The following is a 21762-nucleotide window of genomic DNA, read 5'->3' on the forward strand; positions in this document are numbered from 1 at the left end:
TTCCGTGAGCTTAGTTGAGAGCAGCGCTGACAACGTCACCTGATGAGCAAAGAGAGAATCTCCTGAACATATAACAATTTCGAATATTACGTCGTCAAAACAAGATAATGCTTTTGACGCTTTCCAGAGGTGTATAATGCCCCAAGAATATATGTAATTGTGTGTTGGAAGGATTCCGTCAGAGTTGTACGTAACTCGTTACAAGTAACTCGTTACCTAGTAACCAGTTACTTTTTTCCGTAGCGAAGTAACGACCTAGTTACTTTTCTAAAAATTGTAACTAATAACGTATTCAGTTACAAAAATCGGTAACTCATTCCTTTCCTTCGTTTACGCTCGGCTTCAACATGAACGGCATGGTCAGTTAGTATATGCAAATCTCGTGCGCTTCTAACACGAGGTGACCTGACCTGGATGTTCAGCTCCTGGGAGCCTCTGGTCGACAGTCATTCTTTTGTTGAGTCCAAAGGTGACCGGCATGACGAATGCCGCAACACTTCCGGGTCGTGTCATTGACCATGAAAGCATTCTTGGAAAATACCCTGGGTTTCTTTGTGGGCGTGGGTGTTATCTCCCAGCAGCTGCCAATGGGTATACTAGACTAGAGTAACTAAGTTCGCCGAAACTCGGATCCTGAGATGGCATTGTCATTCTCTGCTGATTCGCCGTATTGTTGTAAAGTGGGTCCACCTGACGCGGACCACGAAATCCCAGGTTTGTTATATGCAGCTCGCGCGTGTCATTGGTCTAGCAGCGTATCCCGGGAAGAAACCTTAGTCCCCGTATTTTCGCTCCCACCTCCACACTTGTGCGCTCCAGTGAGGATCACTCGTTTGATTATAAGATGGCACAGGTGAAAGTCTCGTGAGTGTGGCCTGGGTTAGACGAGACGTTCAGGGTGAAGGCGGCAAAGAAGGAGGAGGAGGAGTGTCGTTGGGAGGAACCCGAGAGGTCTGCCTGCCTGATTAGGCGGCATGTTTCTCGGGAAGGGAAAGGTGGTGGAGAGGAGGAGAGGAGAGGGTGAAGTGGAAGGCCGAGCGGAATCCGCTCGGGGGGAGGATAGCTGCGTCCATGGGCCGACTTCAGGGGAACTGTGCCGGCATACGCCTATTACACATCTGAGGGAAACCCAGGAAAAACCCCAGACGGCACAGCCGGCCCGCGGATGGCGGCAAAAGTTGACGGGAATGTAGCATTTTAGTGTCTTATTTGCTTTCACAAACTAAAATAGACCGAGTGCATCCCACTCGTCGCATTCGAATTTGGAAAAGTGTGCTGAGGGAAGAGTCTTCAATATTTTAGTTAGCTGTAGCAGTTACCGTATCGATGATTATACGTTAAAGGCACTGCTATCCACGAATCAATCGAATACCTCGTGGAGCCAATGCCTTGTTGTGAGGAGGTAGCCCAAGAACCTTGACTGATTTGATGGTTTACAAGGGAGGGTCGGGGGGGCGGTTATGTTTACTAAAAGAAAGGAAAGGTTATCTCATTACGGCCGAAGTCTCATTACGGCCGATGTCTCAATACGGCCGAAAGTCTCAATACGGCCGAAGGTAGTCTCATTACGGCCGAAGGTAGTCTCATTACGGCCGAAGATGTCTCATAACGGCCAAAAGTCAAAATGTGTATTGTAACGTGCATTGACATGCAATGTTGCTGCCAGGTATGGATATACATTGCAGAGGGTATAAGCCATGCAGTATGCCCTTAGGGCCCTTATCATATATATAAACATATTGTGTGACAATCAGTATGTTATCATACCACAGCACAATGCAGCATATTGTGTAATGTGTACACCCCAAAGGTAGTGTTGATGTTGCTGTGAAGCAGCAGGCTACTAGGTGGGGTTAGCTGCTTGTGGAGAGCTAGATGAACACCGGCTTTGTTGTGACGTTTTTTGGAGACATCCTACAGTCATTGGCCAAGAAGGAACACCTATCTCAGTCGACGTCAGTTTATTTGGGGGAATTGTATCTGCGCAAAATGTCATTGCACTCTGCATGAGCACGCGCTCGGGTCATGCATCTGCGCAAAATACCACCATGGATCTGCGCAAAAGGAATAGGCTTTATTTGGGCGAGAGTTCTCAAATTAGGAATGAGCTAAGCGATTCAGTCTATTAACACAATACAGCGGGCGTAATGCATTAGCGCAAAATGCGCGTGCCCTGTTGCTCGTGCACTTGGACGCATTCGCGCTGGTTTCACTTATTATCATCATGGATTTGGTTAAGTGCGGTAGCGACAAATCCAAGGATATAATTGTTCTAGGTAGTGGATTTAAGTTTCGCCGTGGCTACACAAGGAAAGATAAATCTGTAAGATGGCGATGCACTGTGAAAACTTGTAGTGCTGGCTTTTCCACCACCGGCCAAGAAGTCATGGTACAAGATCACCTACAGCGTCTCTCCCACAACCACGAGGCATCGCGCCACAAGTTAGACAGGCAAGTGGTACGAGCTGCAGTGAAACAAAAAGCTGCGGCTAACTGCACAGAAAAACCGTCGCGACTAATCTGCGCGGAGATACGAAAGGGAGAAACACATGAAGCAACTCTCGATCACACTGACATGAAATTACTTCGAGAAGCGGCATACCGTGCGCGGCGACGTATTCTCCCTCGTCTGCCAAAGTCCAGAGAAGACGTACACAAAATTTTGGCATCGTCTGCATCTTTAACAACAACAAACAGGGGAGAAAGCTTCGTACTGGCGAACGACAGCAGCATGGGAGTGGTTGTCCTTTCAAGCGCATCAAATGTTTCGTTTCTTTGCACCCTGCATAAGATTTCCAGGAGGAGTTTTCATGGACGGAACATTCAGATCGTGCACGAAGTACTTCAAACAACTCTTCACAATCCATGGCCTCCGGAATGGTATTTACGTCCCGCTTGTGTTCAGCTTGCTGCCATCGAAAGAAGAAACATGCTACTTGAAGGTGATGCAGTTGGTCAAGCAGGGGGCAGCGGAGTTGGGCAAAACTTTTGAACCAACAACAGTTGCTGTCGACTTTGAGACAGCCATTCACAATGCCGTAAGACTCTCCTGGCCAAATGCTAACATTGTAGGATGCCGATTCCACCTAGGCCAGGCATGGTGGCGCAAAATACAGAACTGGGTCTGTCAATGTCTTTCAAGTGTGAGAATTCCGAAGTGGGTTTATGGCTTAAACAGGTGTATGGTTTGCCATACCTTCCACCATCAGAAGTTGCAGACTGTTTTGTGTTTGATATGTGCTCGGAAGCTCCGCGGGAAGAAAAGCTCCGGCTATTTCTGGACTATCTTGTCGATGAGTACATCAAAGACGGCTCTCGCTTTCCTCCGGAAATGTGGGCTGAGATGACTGACAACATGCAGAATACCACCAACGCCTGTGAGTCGTTCCACAGTCGCTTCAATGGTGCTTCTACAGTCCACATCCAGATGTCTTTCGATTCTTAAGCGTTCTGTTGGACTTTCAGGTGGAGACATACCTGAAGATACGTAGTTCGGAAAGTGGCACCTGTATCCGAGACGCTGACACAGAGAACCGACAAACAATTTTGAGCTCACAAGATAAAAGACTATCGTCAGGGATCCATCAGTCGAATCGAGTTCGTCCGCAGCGTAGCAAACTACGCTCTACCAAGAGACATATGATACTACCGTCTTTCGTGTTTCGCCGCCTTCGCTTTAATAAAGTTTAGTCAACCTTCAGTGTACTGCAATTCTCATCGGTGTATTATCATTCAGAACATATATTAGAAATGATGTGCACGTCATAAGGAAACATATATTAAAGGTGTTAGCTTATTTGCTTAACATGCTGTTATCTTATCAAAGGGACCGTTACAGGCGACAGTATACATCAAATCATTAAACAAGAGAGCACTGCAAGATTGCAAGATTGCAGTTTCAAACCCAGCATACCTCCTTAGAAGTATTTTCGGGCAAGCGTGTTACACAGGATATACATGGAAGATGTATCTCTAAGAAGAACTCTTGGAAATGTGTACTCTAGCTCTGTATCCCGAACGGCTTTCGGATTACTTGTGCACGTGGCATACGCGGGCAAACTTTAACAATGAATTTAAGTAAGTAAAATTTCGGTTTAGCTTCTTCACGCCTGTGCGCGAGAGGTGTTCTGACATTTTGTACCAAGTTACACCGCATAAATCCAAAGGCAGATGTCGACGTGAAGCTGCATTCAAAGTTTTACAGCAAAGGGAGTCGCACGCGTAAAAAATCTACACGTCGAACACCCAAACTCATCGGGCTGTGATATCCCCACAAGCAAGTGAGGCAGCCACAGCCCACAGGAGAGGTCACATGCTTTCGGGAACCAATGGGAATAACTGAGGCTTTCGCACCTCTCGAGTGGAGCGTGATGCGGAAGTTTATTCCGAAATAATTCTAACACACCTAATTCTAACACAGGCTAATTTAGTGCCACATGGGCGTGAAGTGCACTCCCAAGCGAATGTCACGTTCACTACGTTGTTGCTACATGGCTTAAGTGTCACGAGTAGCAGTATGATGGCAATTACGATAGGCAATATTAAAGTGCCTCAAAAATTCTAAATGCGCGCCACAATACCTTCCTGATAATGTTTTTCTTTTGCTTAGAAACACTTTCTGCAAATATTCTTCCAAAATAAAACAAATTCGCCTGAAACATGTGTCTCAAACATGTGTTCACAGACTGATAACTGTATACCTAAAGCAAATAAACACGCTGTCAAAAGTACTTGTTTAAAAATATTGTGGTGTGGGGCCCCCTTTTTTTCTCAACATTTTTACCTATGCCACAAAGCATGCCGTCGAAGCTACGCACTCGCTCCGCCAAAGAGAAGTGAAGGGAGTTTGTGAAACTCACACTACCCTTAGTGCACTTTCTGCCAAGTGTCATGAAAGGTCCCGTGTCACAGCACACGAATGACACCAAGTGCAAGTGTAACTCATTGAAAATTACACAAATTAGTTCGTGCGACGTTGTATAAATCACAGACTACGACATTACAATTCTTTTTTCCTCAATACTGTGACATGTAGTACATCGTGTGCATGTGTAATGAATCATGTCTATCAGAATGTCACAATCGCTTTAAATACGTAGACCATAACAGCAGCAAGTATTAGATGTCAGTATAACAGTGTCAGAGTAGTAATATGTACCACTTATTGGACACAGTATTTTTTTCTCCACTTAATATGAACGAAGGTTGCGCAGATGCAAATCGCGAGCTTTAAACGCCATGTTACCCTTTCCGGAACGTGTTTCCACTTCTCGTTCTCTAGAAATTTGCGCAGATGCAACTCACATTTCAGGGAAAGACGAAGTTCATAGCGAATAACAAAACAATTTTGCGCACATCCATTACTCCCGTTTATTTCCATTCGCTCTACAATGGTACAATTCTTGCTTCTGGAATGAGTAGACCTGCAATACGCAAAGAGCAACCGTGAATAGGCTAGAACATTTAAAAAAAACAGGCATTTCACTCTACATGGCTGGTATTAATGTGCACAAGCTGCATACATGTTGATATGTGTCTGTTATTTCATACAAGGCTAACATAAACCTTCATCTAGACAAAAAAAAAAGAAAAAAATGTGACTTCCAGGTAAACACAATGGAAACACAGAAAATGTTATCTACTGTCTTAAAGGGTTGTGAAGGAACAATTCACTACCTGGACGACATTCTTGTCTTTGGGAAAAACCGCAGGGATCATGACAACAATCTCCGCATGGTTCTCCAGCGGCTAGAAAGCTCACTGTTACGTCTCAACAAGAAGAAATGCATATTTGGCGTTCAGGAAGTACAGTTCTTGGGCCACAGGATAGCTAACGGCACGTTGAAGCCATCGCAGGATACGTTGGAAGCCATTATTCAGGCACCCAGTCCGCAGAACGTATCAGCACTTCGTTCGTTTCTGGGCCTTGCAAGTTATTACTTGAAGTTTATTCCTCATTATTCTTCTGTGACAGAGCCGCTACGACGACTCCTTCGGAACGGTGTCCCGTTCACTTGGACTTCTGAGCAGCAAGATGCTTTCAAAAGTGTCAAGTTACTTATGAGGGACTGCATCCCGTTAGCGCTTTTTGATTCGTCCTTGCCCACGGTCGTTACGACTGACGCCTCCAATTGCGGGCTTGGCGCCGTTCTTCAACAGCAACATCCTGAAGGTCTCAGAACAGTATGCTTCGCATCAAGATCCTTGTCTTCTACGGAAGAGGCCTACTCTACAGGCGAAAAAGAAGCTCTCGCATGCCTCTGGGCCTGCGAGAAATGGCAGATCTACTTATTTGGAAGGCGGTTCCTTCTGCGGACCGACCATCAAGCGCTTGTTACATTGCTGTCGACTCAGGGCTACGGACGTCAACCAATGAGGATTGCCAGATTGGCTGCACGGTTGTTGCAATACAATTACGAAATTCAGTACAAGAAGGGGCAGGACAACACGGTGGCCGACGCACTATCGCGCATGCCACTGAGCAACACCGAGAAAGCACCCTGCGCCTCACCCGACGAATCAGAGTTGGTTTGTTACATTCAGCAACTCCAACTGTCTCCACTGACACTATCTGAGCTACAGGATAGCACGGGTAACGACCCCGTTATGACTAACCTCCTGAAACTCTGCACTACTTCTTGGCCGTCGGCGGCAAGGGAGGACAAAAACCTTGCACCTTACTATTGCGTCCGGGAAGAGCTTTCTACTATCCAGGGTATCGTCACCAGAGGAGAAAAAGTAGTACCTCCTACAGCACTCCGGAAGCGAATCATCAGTCTGAGTCATGAATCACACCCAGGAATAGTACGTACGAAGCAACGGATTCGCATGCGCTACTGGTGGCCAAAGATGGACTTGGAGATAGAAGAATACGTTCGAGCTTGCCATATTTGCAGCACGGCGGATAAAACAGCCGTTACAAGACATGCGCCGCTGCAACCCGTACCGTTTCCTTCCGGACCCTGGAAACAAGTTGGAATCGACCTGGTTGAACCCTTCAGCAACTTACCGTCAGGATGCCGTTTCGCCATCACTGCCGTAGACTATTACAGCAAATGGCCTGAGGTCAAAATGACGCCAAAAGTCACGACGGATACAGTAATCGCATTTCTCCGCCAACTTTTCGCAAGGGAAGGGTATCCAGACATCATCGTCTCTGATCGCGGCAGTCAATTCCGATCACATGCATTTAAGTCTTTTCTACAAGACAGAGGCATCCAGCATCGCCAGTCGTCGGTTTACTACCCTCAGTCCAATGGACAAATAGAACAATTCAACAGGGTGCTGAAGGACTTCATACTTCTTAGCGCTTCAGAACAAGGCACCATACTTCGTGACTTGCCGGAGTTTCTCGGCATTTATAGGAGCACACCGCATGCTGCTACACAGCTTTCGCCTGCAGAATTGTTACATGGAAGGCGTATGAGGACGTGCCTGGACGTCGTGGGATTTCCTTGCCTTGAGGGTAACATCATTGAAGAAATGACCAAGCTGCGGACGAGGGTCAAAGACTATCAAAAGCGTATGAAGCAGAACTTCGACTCACGAAACAGGGTTAAGCAGCCGGCGTTCGAAGGTGGCGATTTCGTCAGGGTTAGACTCCCGGGAAGCCAGCCCAAAGGTTCATCGTCATTTAGTTCTCCACTGCGCATTCAGGAGAAAGTGGGCCCGGCGACATACAGGACGGGCGATGGACGAACGTGGAATGCTTCACGGTTGTCCGCCTCCCGGCCGACTCCGTCTGGTTCAACGGATCCAGCCGGCTCATCAGGTCAGCTCACACCCACGGTGTATCCCAGGAACGAAGACAGTCACGCTGCCAGTCCTCCACCTCGGCGCTCTCAACGAAATCGTCGTCCACCCGAGCGTTACCCATTGTAAACATTTTCAAAGGGGGGACATATGTTGTGTTGTGTTGTATGAGTGAAGTGAAGGAAGACGATTTGCTGGCTAGGCTCGAGCGCGACGTGGCAAGAACATTCTAGTTCGGGCAACGACGAAGAAGGATGCTTTTTGTATAGGCTCTGGAATAAAGGGTTACGATACCACAATAACCATGAGATGAATTTAGTTGCATTAGTTCATTCACCTAATGGAAACATGTGAATATGAAACAGTGATACATTACAATTCATGAAATGATGCATGCATGACTTTCCTTTTCTCGTTTCTTCTTATAAAAGTAGTGCACGAATTAACTCTCGTGCACTACTATACACAATTTTTCACTTCACAACAGAACCGTATGATACAATTGGTAATCTTAACAGCTCACCTCTTCAGCCAAGACTCCCTGGGCAGCAACATCCTGTTAGCCATGTTTTTTTTTGTTTTTTTTTCGGAATCCTTCGCGTACCCACATAACATGACTGAAATGGAAAATAGCTATAAATAACAATGTACTTAAATGACTTCCTCTTGAAATATTTATTGTAATCAGATATGCTTTTGCGCTTAGTACAGTGCAAAAGCCTGCGCAATATTTGCAGATGTTCGCGGTAAGCAATTCGAGGAGATCAAGTATGCCGACTTGTGCTTTTATTTTTGAACAAATATGACGACAAATTTAAAAAAAATGAAATATGGCTCACAATGATAAATGCTGCTGTACGGTGCGGTATTATCGGTGTCTTAACTTCGAATGAATTTGTTGTTCGCAAACGCGCAACGAACCACAAACGGTGCAAATCTACTAACACATACCCACCTACATCTATTACAGGCACTTCGGCTGTTCTGATTCAGTCGAATTACTCGTATCAGAATGCAACTATGTGTGGATAACACACTGCTAAACTAGACAGTCTACGAAAGCATAACTCACCAGAATTCTTTGTTCTCGGTCTTGGTCAACACAGCGCGATATACGTTGGGACTATGACGATTCATTCAACCAACTCAATTTTCCCCGGAACAATACGCGCTGTTCGAAAGACAACGACGGAAAATAAAGTGCCGCTTAAGTCCGCTAATTTGCACGTTACAGCACTACAAATCGATAGATAATATTATTGCGTCGTAAACTACAACCACGGTCTCTCGATACTCTTGCTACAACCACTGATCTCGATTGTAAAAGGCTGGATCGCGGATAGGGAGCGCGAGCGTGATGAAACCGGCCGCCATCTTACGGTGCCCACAACAGTCGCCGCAGCCATGGAGGAAGGAAACACAGGTATGGTGAGCTAGAAGGAGTGGTGTGCTTACCGGCCTATCCAATGCATGGGAACGCTTGGTCGCGGAAATGGCACCCGGTGACGTAAGATTGTTTACATGGATGCGCTGACGCTCGCTGCGCACCTTGCGGAACGATTTTTGTGGGGCTTCGAGAAGCTCTTCTGCTTCGATTCACGTGCCTTCCCGTGAAACGCCGAACCTTGCATCGTGCCGACTTAGAAACCAAACAGCGTTGGTGGATGGCCTATCGCGGCATTAGGAGCCGCGAGCTCTCGCGCAGTTTAACTTTGTTTTCGTTTGCTTTCGCTGTTTCATGCTTTTTGCATGATGTTCGTAACGTAACATTATGAATACAAAGGCATCATGACAGCTTCCAATGCCTAGTGAAACTCTCCATTCCTAATCTTAAAATTAAAGTTGTTGGTGTATGGATGCGTTTCATTGCGTGACTCAGAGTAGTGGTGCAGGCAGCGCTGCTGCCACACGTCAAGACTACACTTGCAATAATAACCCCTCTAGAGGTGGGTAGGAAACAAAGGGTGCGAGTGTCACAAAACATTTGGCGGCTGTAAAGGGGGGGCTCGATCCTTATTGTATGGTACGGGTACTTGGAGGAGTCATTTGTTTCAAGCTCGCTTCGTTGTCAGCAGTTTATTTATTTATTTCAAGTATCCTGCAATTCCACGTGAGTGGCACTATGTAGGGGAGAGGAGAACATAACAGTGCATACAAATGAACATCATTTCAAGTTACAAGACTACAATAACGTTTTACGCAACAGAAATTCGTGCACTCTTTTCAAGAAAATGTCCCTGGAGGCAGAATGAATTAAGTCACGAGGGAGGCTGTTCCAATCAGGGATCGTTCTAACAAAAAAAAAAAAGTTTTGAAAAATTGTTGATTTATAACGGTAAGGTTCAATCTTGTGTACGTGATCTAGGCGTCTACAAAAAAAAATTAGAAGGGAACAAGTAGTTACGAGAAGGAATACCAGAAAGATGGAAATAAATATCACGGAGAAATTTCAACCGAGCTTGCGTTCTCCGAGACTCCAAAGACACCCATCCCAGTATGGATTTTAAATGCGCAGATCGTACGTAAGGTGAATATGAAATTGCGTTTTTGCAGGGTTACGGGTAGTATGGGCTCCGCAATGTGTACGTTCTACTCAGGGTGTGAAGCTACACCAGGAGAGCGAAACACAGACTGAAAATAGTTACTTGAGGTGCAAGCTTTAGCGAGACCGTTATCAATAAGACCGTGAGGCGTTTTAATTGAAGGAATGCCCATGGGCGCCTTGTTCATAAATTTTATGTACCTCCACAATAGCTTTGAACTGCCCACCAAATTCAACTTAAGTCTTGTAAAATATGACCGTTTTTCTTTGCGAATTGCGTTACGAATACATTTAGATAACGTTTTTATCTGATATCATCAGAGATAAAAGATGTTTGATCGCACAAATTTCTCAAACATTCTTCGCCTGCGCTTGGCGGACGGTAAAAAGAACAGAATGCAATAGATTTCCCTTTCGACAAGAGACGACACCATACAGACTCACAGTTGTCAAAATTAATCTGAATTTCCTCAGCGTGCATAGAACTGCGTACACAAATGAATACTCCGCCACCATGGCTATTTCTATCCTTTCGAAATGCCGTATAGTTCGGGGAAAACACTTTGGAATCAATCACGTAATCATCAAGCCATGATTCACATCCCATAATTATATCAGGAGTTATCGTATACAAAGCGCACAGAAATCATCAAGTTTATTTTTTACGCTTCTGGCATTCGGACACAAAAGCGACAAATCACACGTCTTTCCAGTGACATTCTGATAAAGCTATGTTGAGGGTTTATCAAGTTTATCAGTTTATCAAGTTTACGATGTGTGCGCAGCGTGATGCACCAGCACGCGCACATCTTTCTTTTCCTCGAATTTGCAGCGTACTGCTTCAATTTCGCCTATCGCAGATACTCCCGGGTTCTCCGCGGTGCTGTTTGCACATGGGGCCACGTGACCACGAGGGCGTGCGCCGCGACAGCGAGCGGAGCCCTTCGTAGCCACCTGTCGGCAGGCCCGTCGGCGCGACCCGTTTGCAACCGCCGTTCAACACACCAGTCCTTCTAGCTCACCATAACACAGGGGCGGCCCTTCCAACTTTTTGCGATTGGGACGGGCGTGCCAGCTTCGCACTACATTCTGGGATGCTCCTGTCTACCATGTGACCGCTCACGTGACCCCAAGAGCATGCGCAGGCCAGCTCCCAAAGCAGACGACGGGAGCCGTGATTGTCTTGCAGTTCAGATATCTGCATTGTGACGAACGCCGCGCGTCCATCTTTATTTGTGTGTGTTCGGAGGTTTACTCTTGGTTTACTCTTCTACTACAAGACCTGTCAGTGTCTGCAGGACAACCACGCAGGACTATAAACATCATTCGCGGCAGCGATGTTTGTGTGACGACGTGGCCTCGTTTTTGTGTGCTTGTTGCTGAAGTGGTAAAGCATGCCAGTAATCAAATTTGTACAACGATTTAGGAAAACAATTGAATCTGCAGCTGTAGCACAGCGCCAGCTTGCAAAGGAACGATTCAAGATGACTCTTTCACAGACAGGGGTACGAAACAACCGGTCAAGTACGTGCTTACGAAGGAAACGTTATTCCCGTGACCGAGCTGCTTTCTGTTGAACGACAGCCGCAACCGCGGTAAGGACACGTTAACAAAACGTTGTTTCTGCAGTTGTGCTCACATTTTAAGAGTAAGTGACATTGGAAAAGCACGAAAAGCAGCGCAAACAACAAAGCGTTGCCAAACCGAAACTTTAGAGAGGATCACGTGGTGGACAGGAAGTAATGGCGGTTTTGACAGGAGCGACCGCCAGAGGGGTCCCACGGAAATCTGCTCGAACCCATAATAAGGAAGGAAGGAAGAAACGGCCGCTCCTGTGTTTCCTTCCTCCATGGCCGCAGCGATCATGGCAACTTCTTGCAATTACGGTCGTACCAACCGTACTGGCAAGGTTACAGGGCCTAAATTTATACAGGTGAGTCACTCTTTATCGAGGAATAAATAGGCGTTCATTCTGTATATTTAGTTGACCATTATGAAGTGTTTTTTTGCCCAAAACGAGCACTGGATGCAGGTTGCTTGATCGCTCTTCCGACGTTCAATCGAGCACACTTGCATTTTACCCGGCGGCGAATACAGTTTGAGTGCATAATATGCTTGAAAGACACTACACACTACACAGGTAGTGTTGTCATCAATATATGTGCGAGCACTCGAGCGCTTTTTTGCATGTATTGCTAGCATGGTACACGGTGTTCTCTGCGGAAGCAAGTGCCACATTCATTTCTTTGAATTACCTTCACGCACAAGTTCGGTATTACGTCATAATGAGACCACGATTGTCACCTTTTTTCATGTATTGGTATTGTTTTGTGCCTTGGTTTGATTTGTGACAAAGAATCCTACGTAACGGTGGTGTGGCGCGACTTGAATAACGCCTTTGTCTGAGCTGTATCGTTAACTTGTTACGATAGTAATAATTTGTAGCGTGTCGTGCTATTTGAAGCAGCTTTTAAGGCAAAAGTGGTCTCTCAATACAGGTTTCATCATGAGGGCTACCCAGTGAATAATCTGTGTAGTGTGATACGGCTGGGTGTAGAGGTAAGTATCACGTTCCTCATCCACTGGTTTCTACTTTACAGGAAGGAACAACCTCAGTGCACGCACTGTGGTTAGCCTCTCTCAGTTTTGCATATTTTCTTACATGTTCACATCAGAAACACACCTTACACTTTAGGCTCCTTCACCCAGCAATATAATAATTAGAGATTATAATTCTTTTTAGAAGAGTTCCCCATATTCTTTTTAGAATAGTTTTTCATCTTTTTAATTTTTAGAAGATACAGGGATTGTAAACCATGTTTTAAACTGATGTTTTAACATTTATCCAATGCATTTATTAAACAACATATTTATTTTTAACTGGTTGCACCCAAACCAATGTTCTGATGTATTATTTCCTTTGTTGTCGATGCACCATAAAAATTGGAATAATCATCATCAATGCAGGTTACTTCACAGCTGCTTCGACATACTCAAGAAATGGGTGCAGAACCTGCGTAATGCCCACAAACTTTGATTACCACAGCACCTCCAGAAAGTATGTGTCACATGGGATTTTTAAATGTATTCACAGTATATAATACCTTGTATTAACAGTTGTAGATCTAAGCCGTCTCTACAGTACACTCTCAGAAATTAAAACCGTGAGAACCGTGATAATTGTTTCAGTTAATAGGCATGCACATATATGCTATAAGAAGAAAATTATTTCTTGAGAATGCACTTCTCTGGCTACTGGTGTTGTTTACATCTACTGTTGATCACATTCATTTATCACATATTATATTCTTATATATATTATTATATTAACAAATATTTGATCACATTAAATTCAAAATTCATCATATATAAGAAAATACCAGGAGGGAAGTTGCTATTCATTGCTCATTCTAACCTAAAATTGAGTGCTACAAATTTAGAGAGAGTACCTGTCCATTGTCATTCCTAAAATATATATTGGCATTGTAGCAAGGTCATAAAACAATAAATGTAGTCTTTTGTGACCTCCCTGCACGTTCATTGTATCCTGAAACGCATAAGTGCAAGAAATAACTTTAATAAACTTGATGTTGTATAAACTTGACTTGATATAAAATGTTGAATAATATAATGTATGATATAAAATGTTGAATAAACTTGAACTTGTATATTCTCTTTACTCACCATCAGTGACCTTCTTTACAAAAGCATATCGTGTTAGATTTTTTTTGTTTACGTTTCACAGACGGGGTACACGAGGGCCAAAATGACAAAATCACAACTGTTTCAAGCTCCAAATCGTCCTGCTGCAATTATCCTGTTGCAGACCATACGTGTGTAGTGCACGAAGGCCCTTGCACATCAAAATGTAAGATGGGAGTCACAGTTAATGCAAAGTGGTTCCTATGAGAGACTTCGATGCTGAACAAAATTGTACAAACTGCGGAAGGTGCCATAGAAGATATTCAGAAAGCGTGTCTGGTCTCACAACGGTGCTACGACGCTCTCTTTTAGATGACGATGATACTCATTGGAGTTTCAGATGTGCAGCTGCATTTTTTCGAACGTGCTCCACATAACAAGCATGACAAAGTCAGCACTGGATAGCAGGCCCCCGTTCCTAAGCAGCTTTGCTCACGCTGCAGTTGTATTCAGCAAAAGCATGTGAGTACTCGAGAAGGACATTCAGTTTGGCACAACCGCGCCTGCAAATAATCAGAACAAATGAAGGAAGAAACAAACAAACATAGAAGGGCTGTACTTCAAAAAGAGGTAAATCTTGTGTCTCAAGCAGGTGTTACCACTTTTAAGTAACTTAATTGATTAAGCTTACATCACTACCTGATTAACTGTCCTAACGAGCGTGTTCTAATTGCGTGAAGCAATTAAATCACGCTCACAACGTATTTGGGCTGCTTCGGTGTGTCCATATTTGCGAGGCAAAGCACCGCAGTCGTTCACTAAAAGACACTTTCTGCGGCGGTGCTTGATATAAATCATACGAAACCGATACACGGCTAAAACAACGGCTGTGATTCTACAGAACGATCTCTTTCTGCCATGCGAGTATATTCTTTCCCGGACCGTTCTTTATGGAACAATTTTTGTCCAGAACGCAGCACGGGATATTACATACATGGTGGTTGTTAACCTCACATCGTTTCTTGTTGAAATATTGGCTGGGAAACGTACTGTAGTACAATCCCCAGCGCTGCACTGCGGTGACGGTCTAGTTTCGGAATGCAAAACATAACGTAATTAAGAATCAAACGGCAGGACACCTGTGAAACACTGTTAGGATACATCAGTATACTGGCACCTGACAAAATTGTGTCATGACAAGAACGATCAACGCCTGCAGCGCTATAAATACTCACAATCTCCGTTGCCTCCCATTGTTTTCTATGGGCGCACACTGCGCTTTAGGGCCTCCCAACATGGCGGCCCGAATGCACGCCTCTCCCCCGCGAGCCCCTCTCCCATGCGCCATCCAGCCTTTATAGATAGAGATCAGTGGCTACAACTGATCGCTAACACATGGATGGATGGATGGAGCTGGAGCTTAACACAAGAAACGAGATACCCAACGTTGCTAGACACCATCCAACTTCCGAAGTGAGAGCGTGAGAGTGAGAGTATATATAATAAGATATCAAAACACGAAAGGAAAAGTATTGATCGCCCCTCCTTCTATAGCATGCAAAACGTGATTAGCGCTGAGATGAACATGCATGTCCATGACGCGAGTTATTTTCACTGATCAAAAAGAGGTCACGTGGGATTGCGTGATGCTTGCGAAATGTGCAGCAATGTGCGGTGAGCATCATGGCGAAACGAAACTTTTAAATCCTGCATTGCACTTCATTGTAGCTGCAGGAAACGAAGCAAACTTATGAGACACTGGATTACAGGTATGTTGGCATCTTTTTCATTCCTGCATATCATTTCACATTACACTATACGTGAATACATGGTGTCATGTCATGGGTGTCATGTCTCAGGATGTTGGGAAGCGTGCATGGTTCTAGACTTTTCATTTTTGATCGCGTAATCGAAATATCGGCACCTCTCGCATTGTGGCTTGCATGTGATCAACCAAGTGCTGTGCCCTTACTAGAGCTCCCTACAAACGACAAAACGAAACATGTGGGAATGCATATTTTTGATTACTCATATATAACAAGAAAATGTATCGTTTTCAGGTTGCTGCCACTACAGCATGTGCCCGCAATTGCCTTGCGTGTATGATTACACTAACGACGTCGCCCACCACGGCGGAAGTGTTTTGCGTACACGCGTTTCAGCATGAAGCCTGCAGGTAACATCTCATGCTTACCCTTCGGATATTCTGAATTTACATATTGTAGCTTAGAGGAATTCCGAATGCCCAGAGTCACACACACTTATAACATTGTGACATCAGTGCAGTGGCATAAGCTCTAATGTAGTGCCCCACAAAAATGAACAAGGGGCAGTTGTTTATCCAGAATCCCAAGCACGAGAGGGGTGTTGGAAAAAATTGTGGGGGGAGGTCATCATTATAGTTACGTCATTACAGCTTAACATATCATTGCAGACGTATCTGAAGCTGAAATCGCAAGGGCACCCCCTGTAGGGTGTGCACAGGCAAAAAAGTTAGGGGGTGCAGGGGGTCTGGATAAAGCACTGACGAGGGGGACTCCTCCACCCCATGTCAAGCCTCATAAAACACCTCCTGAAATATTTTCCTGGCTATGCAGCTGCATCATTATGACGTAATTGTCATTGTTGTCCATAATTCTTGAATATGTTTTGAATATATGGAAAAAAAAGTCTGCTTGACAGCATATGTCTTATGGTCATCATCAAACAAGAGCATATGTCATTTTGTTCAGTGCCTTATGTACTTTTTTTAAATTTCAGGTGGACGTAAATTGTAGAAGGCAGCTAGTGGGGGAGAAGATCATGGCCATAGGTCATGTGGCTCCTGGAGCTCCCAGTGGGCTCCCTTGTGGAGTACTTTTCAGAACACACACACACACAGGTTGTTCACAGAACCAACGAGTAGGATGTTACTTGAATACCAAGAGAAAATGGCGTAACACATACAAATATCATGTGACACATATGACAATAAAAACATTTTTCACGAGGGATGCATGAAACACTGTTGCAATATTGTGCGCATGAACCATTGTGTGTGACACAAGCCGTGGGGGCACACCGCCTCGGACACATTTTGGGAAGCATAAAACACAGTATATACACAGCTAATATGGTGGATGCTTCTTTTTTCTTTTTGGCCGTTATGAGACATCTTCGGCCGTAATGAGACTGCCTTCGGCCGTATTGGGACTTTGGCCGTAACGAGACACTTGGGGATTAAAGGATTTTCGGCCGTAATGAGACCTCGGCCGTAATGAGATGTTACCGAGTAGGACATTTATACCTCATCACCATTGTCTATACCCTGTTTAAACCATGTGTAAGGTATAGATCTCTGATTCTATACCTTCTGCGGCAGCTGAGGGTGTAAAAAAGTAGTTCTATGTTAGGATTATACCTTCAGCGTTTTGTATACCTTTTCTTCCGCAACATCTGGGATCACGTTAATTTGTGACGGCGACTATATCATCTCAGTTAAACAATAAGTTGATTTAAAAACATAGTAAGTAATACAGTAGCATTCTAATTATATTGGGTAGTGACATTTGGAATCCAACTGTTTGATCCCAAAATAAATAAATTTACACGCCCTCACTTCTTAAGTTGCTTCCCGGGCGAAGGATGGTCTCCACCATGTGTAGCCGCGGTGTGTTGTATATATGTATCTGTTCTCCAGCAAATGCTAACTGCTCTTGGAAATATTTTTCCTAATATTTGTTGGTGTTGCTTCTTGGTTTCCAATTTAATGCTAATTGTTGCTTAATTTCTTTCCTCTCCGATTCACATCCATGCTTTATGAGTTTGTGCGTGAGAGTCTCCAGGTATTCTTTTTTTTTTTTGTTATCGTTCCTTTGGTCCTTTTTTTTTTTTTTCAATATTTGTGGAAAGCTGCGCTGGGAAGCCGCCACTCGGATATGACGCTGAAACACATCGCATATTACCGTTTTCTTCAATTATACCCACAAGGTCTTCAACATATACCCTGAAGGAGGTATATCTTTATACCCTGAGGTGCAAATAATATACCTTCAGGGAGGTATAAAGATGATATACCTTGAGGAAGGTATAGCGTTTATACCTCAAAAGGTATGCGCTCTGGGACAAGCCGTTTATCCCCCGAAAGGTATAAATTTTTCTAACAGTGAAGAGCCAGCTTATACAACGGCTTGTAGACGTTGGTGTAGCATTTATCAGTTTACATAAACGCACAATATCGCGCTGACGTCGCGTAGCCTCCTAACAGTGGTGCCAAAATAGGGGGATAAAAGCAGCTGCTGACCTTGAATTCACAGAACAAAAAAAGAAGGAAAGTCAGCCTCGCTACTAATCAGGCGCATCCAACACATGCATCAAACAAAGGTGGCTGTATTTGATGCAACCATGCCTTTCCACAGCAATTTTTCAGTCTTGCCACAGAGGCTCTCTCGAGCAAACGCACCAAAAATAACCGATGCCCATTTCGAGTACCAACTATTTTTCAAAGCGAATTTCTTGGAAATCGGACCAAATGAAGCAAGTGTCAATTTTGACATGGTTGTGCCTCTGTAATAGCGTGGTAACGTAAAAGTAACGGGAACGCGTTCCTTTTGTTACTTTGGTAACGGGTAACGTATTTAGTTCCTTTTTTTCATGGTAACGGGTAACGGTATTTACTTCCTTTTTTTTCGGTAACGTGTACAAGTCTGTATTCCGTACGCAACTCGACATTTTTACTACTGTTTCGCATTTCCAAATTTACATTTCAGCCGAATCGCGAAGTATGTTCACGACACTAATTCACACGATCTCTTCTGCTGTACTTCTGCTCTTTCGTGCGTCGCCGTGCTTTTTTCGGATGTAGTTCCGTATCGGGACCACTGGCTTTTTTTAAAGAAAAAGGAATAAAAACAAAGATCAAACGCTCTTACGTAAAAGAGGAACTAATTAACGAAATCAAACAGAAATGACCTTCGTACAGTGCGTGGAACGTACCGTATTTACTCGAATCTAGGCCGGCCTCGATTCTAAGCCGACCCCCGAAAATCGACATGCCTAAAAAAAATAAAAACTTTCCCCTAATGTAAGCCGACGGATACGTGAATCAAAACTATTTATTTACATCTATGTACATGCCGCTGTATGTTTAGTCCCTATCGTCGTCGTCGCTGCTCAGCTCCTTATCGCTTTCTTCTTCCCACAACGCACAGTCTTCGCTGCCGTCCAGCGCATTCGAAATTGCACACTTTCGAAACGAGCGCACGATAAGTTCAGCCGGGATGTCGTCCCACGCAGCGGCGATCCAGCTCGCTACCTGCCCTAGCGACGCACGCTTTATCCGACCCGTTGGTGTTAACTGGTGGTCCTGCTCGCAAAGCCAGTCCGTATAATACTTGCGGAGCCTGTCCTTAAATGGCTTATTGATGGCCACATCCAACGGTTGCAGCTTGCGCTTTTGCGCTTGAAGATTCGACGACTTCTCCGCCGCTAGCACAACCTTCCGCTTAAACGCGGCTGTGTAATGGCATCGCGTACTCGGGGCCATAGCCAGAACAGTCCAAGGCGAGAAGTTGTCGCAGACAGTCACCACGTTTCGAAACCACGCCACAGATGCAATGAAAACAAAGTCACGTGCGCCCCGCGCGTCTCAGGTAGGCGGCGGCGGCGGCGATGCGTATGACGCGTGATGACGATGGCACTACGGAGGAGCCAAATCCTCGTATCTAAGCCGACCCCCCAAAACCGTGCCCGCTTTTTCCGAAAAAACTATCGGCCTAGATTCGAGTAAATACGGTATAAAAATTAAATTTTAGCGCTTGTTTTATGGGAGGCGATCCGCCATCTTTACTGAGGACCTTCTGACTTAACCCAAGGCACAGTCTCGACGCCCCCACCGCCTAGTTCGTGACGGGGGAGGGGGGTTATTTAGCCCAATTCAACGACCCTACCTGATGGCAAGTTTCGAATCCGTTAAGTTAGCATTACCGTGTTTCTCCTGCGCTAGAAGCGCATCAGATGGGGTTGTTGAAATGCATATAAAAAACTTCTAATCCACTGAATTTTATAATTCTTACATTTTTAGATTCAGTATATGACCTTCTTCCACTTCTATGCAATATTGACCTTCCTAACGCTTCCACTCATTTTTAAAAACAATTGGTCCGGATACGGAACTACACCCTTTTTTTCTTACCCGCGTTATTCAGCCTTTTATTTTGTTGTACTTGTCATTGTCCTCGTTGAGTTTTAGATATTTCATGCAAATATTTCTTGTGCTGCCTCCAGCCAGCAGTCTCCATCATACTTTCGAACGGGGATAGACGCTCCCTCCTGTCCGCGTTGACGTCGTCTTCGGTCCATCAGGAATGGTGTCATGACATCACCCGGTGGTCGCTTCTGTATGCTGTTGATTATTATTTGAGATGCCAGGCGGTTTCCCTCGCCTCTTTACGTCTCTCGTGCGTCGTCTACGACTTAGCGTTGCATTCACCCCTGCGCTCCGGTATAGGCTCGGCCACAGCAACACGGCGCTGTGTACAACTTGTGGCTTCCCGGCAACAATGCGACACATTATAGAAGACTGTAGCCAGTACGTATGCGAGCGACGGGCCTTTAAATGTCAACTAGAAATGCTGGATCAGAGGCCATTCAACATCTGCAAAGTTCTTGGCGCTTTTCTTTCCTTTCTGAGGGCCACCGGCCTCCTTCACGAACTGTAGGGATTTCCTTCCCTCGTCATCCTTTCATGTGAACCTTTTTGGAATGGGGTAGGGTCCTGCACTCAACGCAGGGAAACATCCCACATCATCATCATCATCCATTCATCTATGTTGTTGTTGTTCTTGTGCTGCCGTGTCTGTACTGTGCGTGTACGTTGTGTTGAACAAGCGATGTCTTTGAGCAAATCGAAGAACGATGTGGTGCGGGAGAGGGACAGAAATGTTTTTCTGTACCTCCCCTACTTCCAGTCTCGACTTAGGAAAACACAGTATGAACTGGATGCTGTGCGCGGTAGATGATAAGCGACGAAAGCGGAAACTAGCACGACAACAGGTGAAAATTCTGACAGCTACTGCAGCCCTGCGACTGTGCACAAGGGAGAAGCAACTGCGCCGCTACCGGCGGCCAGCGTCTTGGTCGGAAACCACACTGCTCAACATCGCAGACGAGTTCAATAAACTGAAACGGGACTATCGCGTCAGTCGTGCAACGTTCAGCTACATGGTGGGCGTTTGCCAAAGGATGGCTAGGAGAGACACGGATATGAGGCTGGCTGTGCCATTGCGAAAGAGTGGCAGGTGCTCTTTATCGCTTATCATCATCCGCAGAAGACAGAATTGTTAAGAACCTTTTCGGTGTCAGCATTTATTTTGTGAATTAGGTGTACTGGGAGTTTTACTTAGTTTTACTGGATAAACTACGTAAACTACAATCTCAGTTTGTGAAGCTCATAACACAAGCATAATCACCTATGTGGGCTTGACAGGGTAACAGCATTCTCTCAAGGCTCCCGAGCTCTGGATGGACGCCACATTGAGATGTGCTTCCAAAGGACCATTGGCTCAGACTATTACAACTACAAGGGCTGGTACATAGTGACAATGCAAGGGGTCAGCGTGGGTCTAGTCGTCCTATGTGACCAAGCGTTTTCTTCGCAGCACTATATGATGAAGCCATACTCTGACAGCAGTTCAATGCTTGACTGTCAGGTAACGAACCTTCTGTTCCTCGTTAATTAAATGACTGGCTTTTCATGTGAGCAGTTACAGGTGAGTGGCATGGCCTTCTGTACATTACGCTGACTGAGGATATTTATCTTGTATTATATAATCGCTGACGGAAACGGC

General features: G+C 45.0%; 2 long non-coding RNA genes across 2 annotated transcripts; one reads left to right on the forward strand and one right to left on the reverse strand.

Annotated features, from left to right (window-relative positions):
- Positions 1 to 5350: 5350 nt before the first annotated feature.
- On the reverse strand, positions 5351 to 8878 carry LOC135387276 (uncharacterized). Its single transcript, XR_010421004.1, has 3 exons — positions 8825 to 8878; positions 8276 to 8369; positions 5351 to 5423 (listed from the first exon to the last, which is right to left on the reverse strand). It is a non-coding gene; the product is annotated as an uncharacterized LOC135387276 (long non-coding RNA).
- Positions 8879 to 16009: 7131 nt separating this feature from the next.
- LOC135387277 (uncharacterized) lies at positions 16010 to 16929 on the forward strand. The gene is made up of 2 exons (XR_010421005.1): positions 16010 to 16112; positions 16697 to 16929. It is a non-coding gene; the product is annotated as an uncharacterized LOC135387277 (long non-coding RNA).
- Positions 16930 to 21762: the final 4833 nt, after the last annotated feature.

This window comes from Ornithodoros turicata, chromosome 3, assembly GCF_037126465.1.
Source record: "Ornithodoros turicata isolate Travis chromosome 3, ASM3712646v1, whole genome shotgun sequence".
NCBI lineage: Eukaryota > Metazoa > Arthropoda > Arachnida > Ixodida > Argasidae > Ornithodoros > Ornithodoros turicata.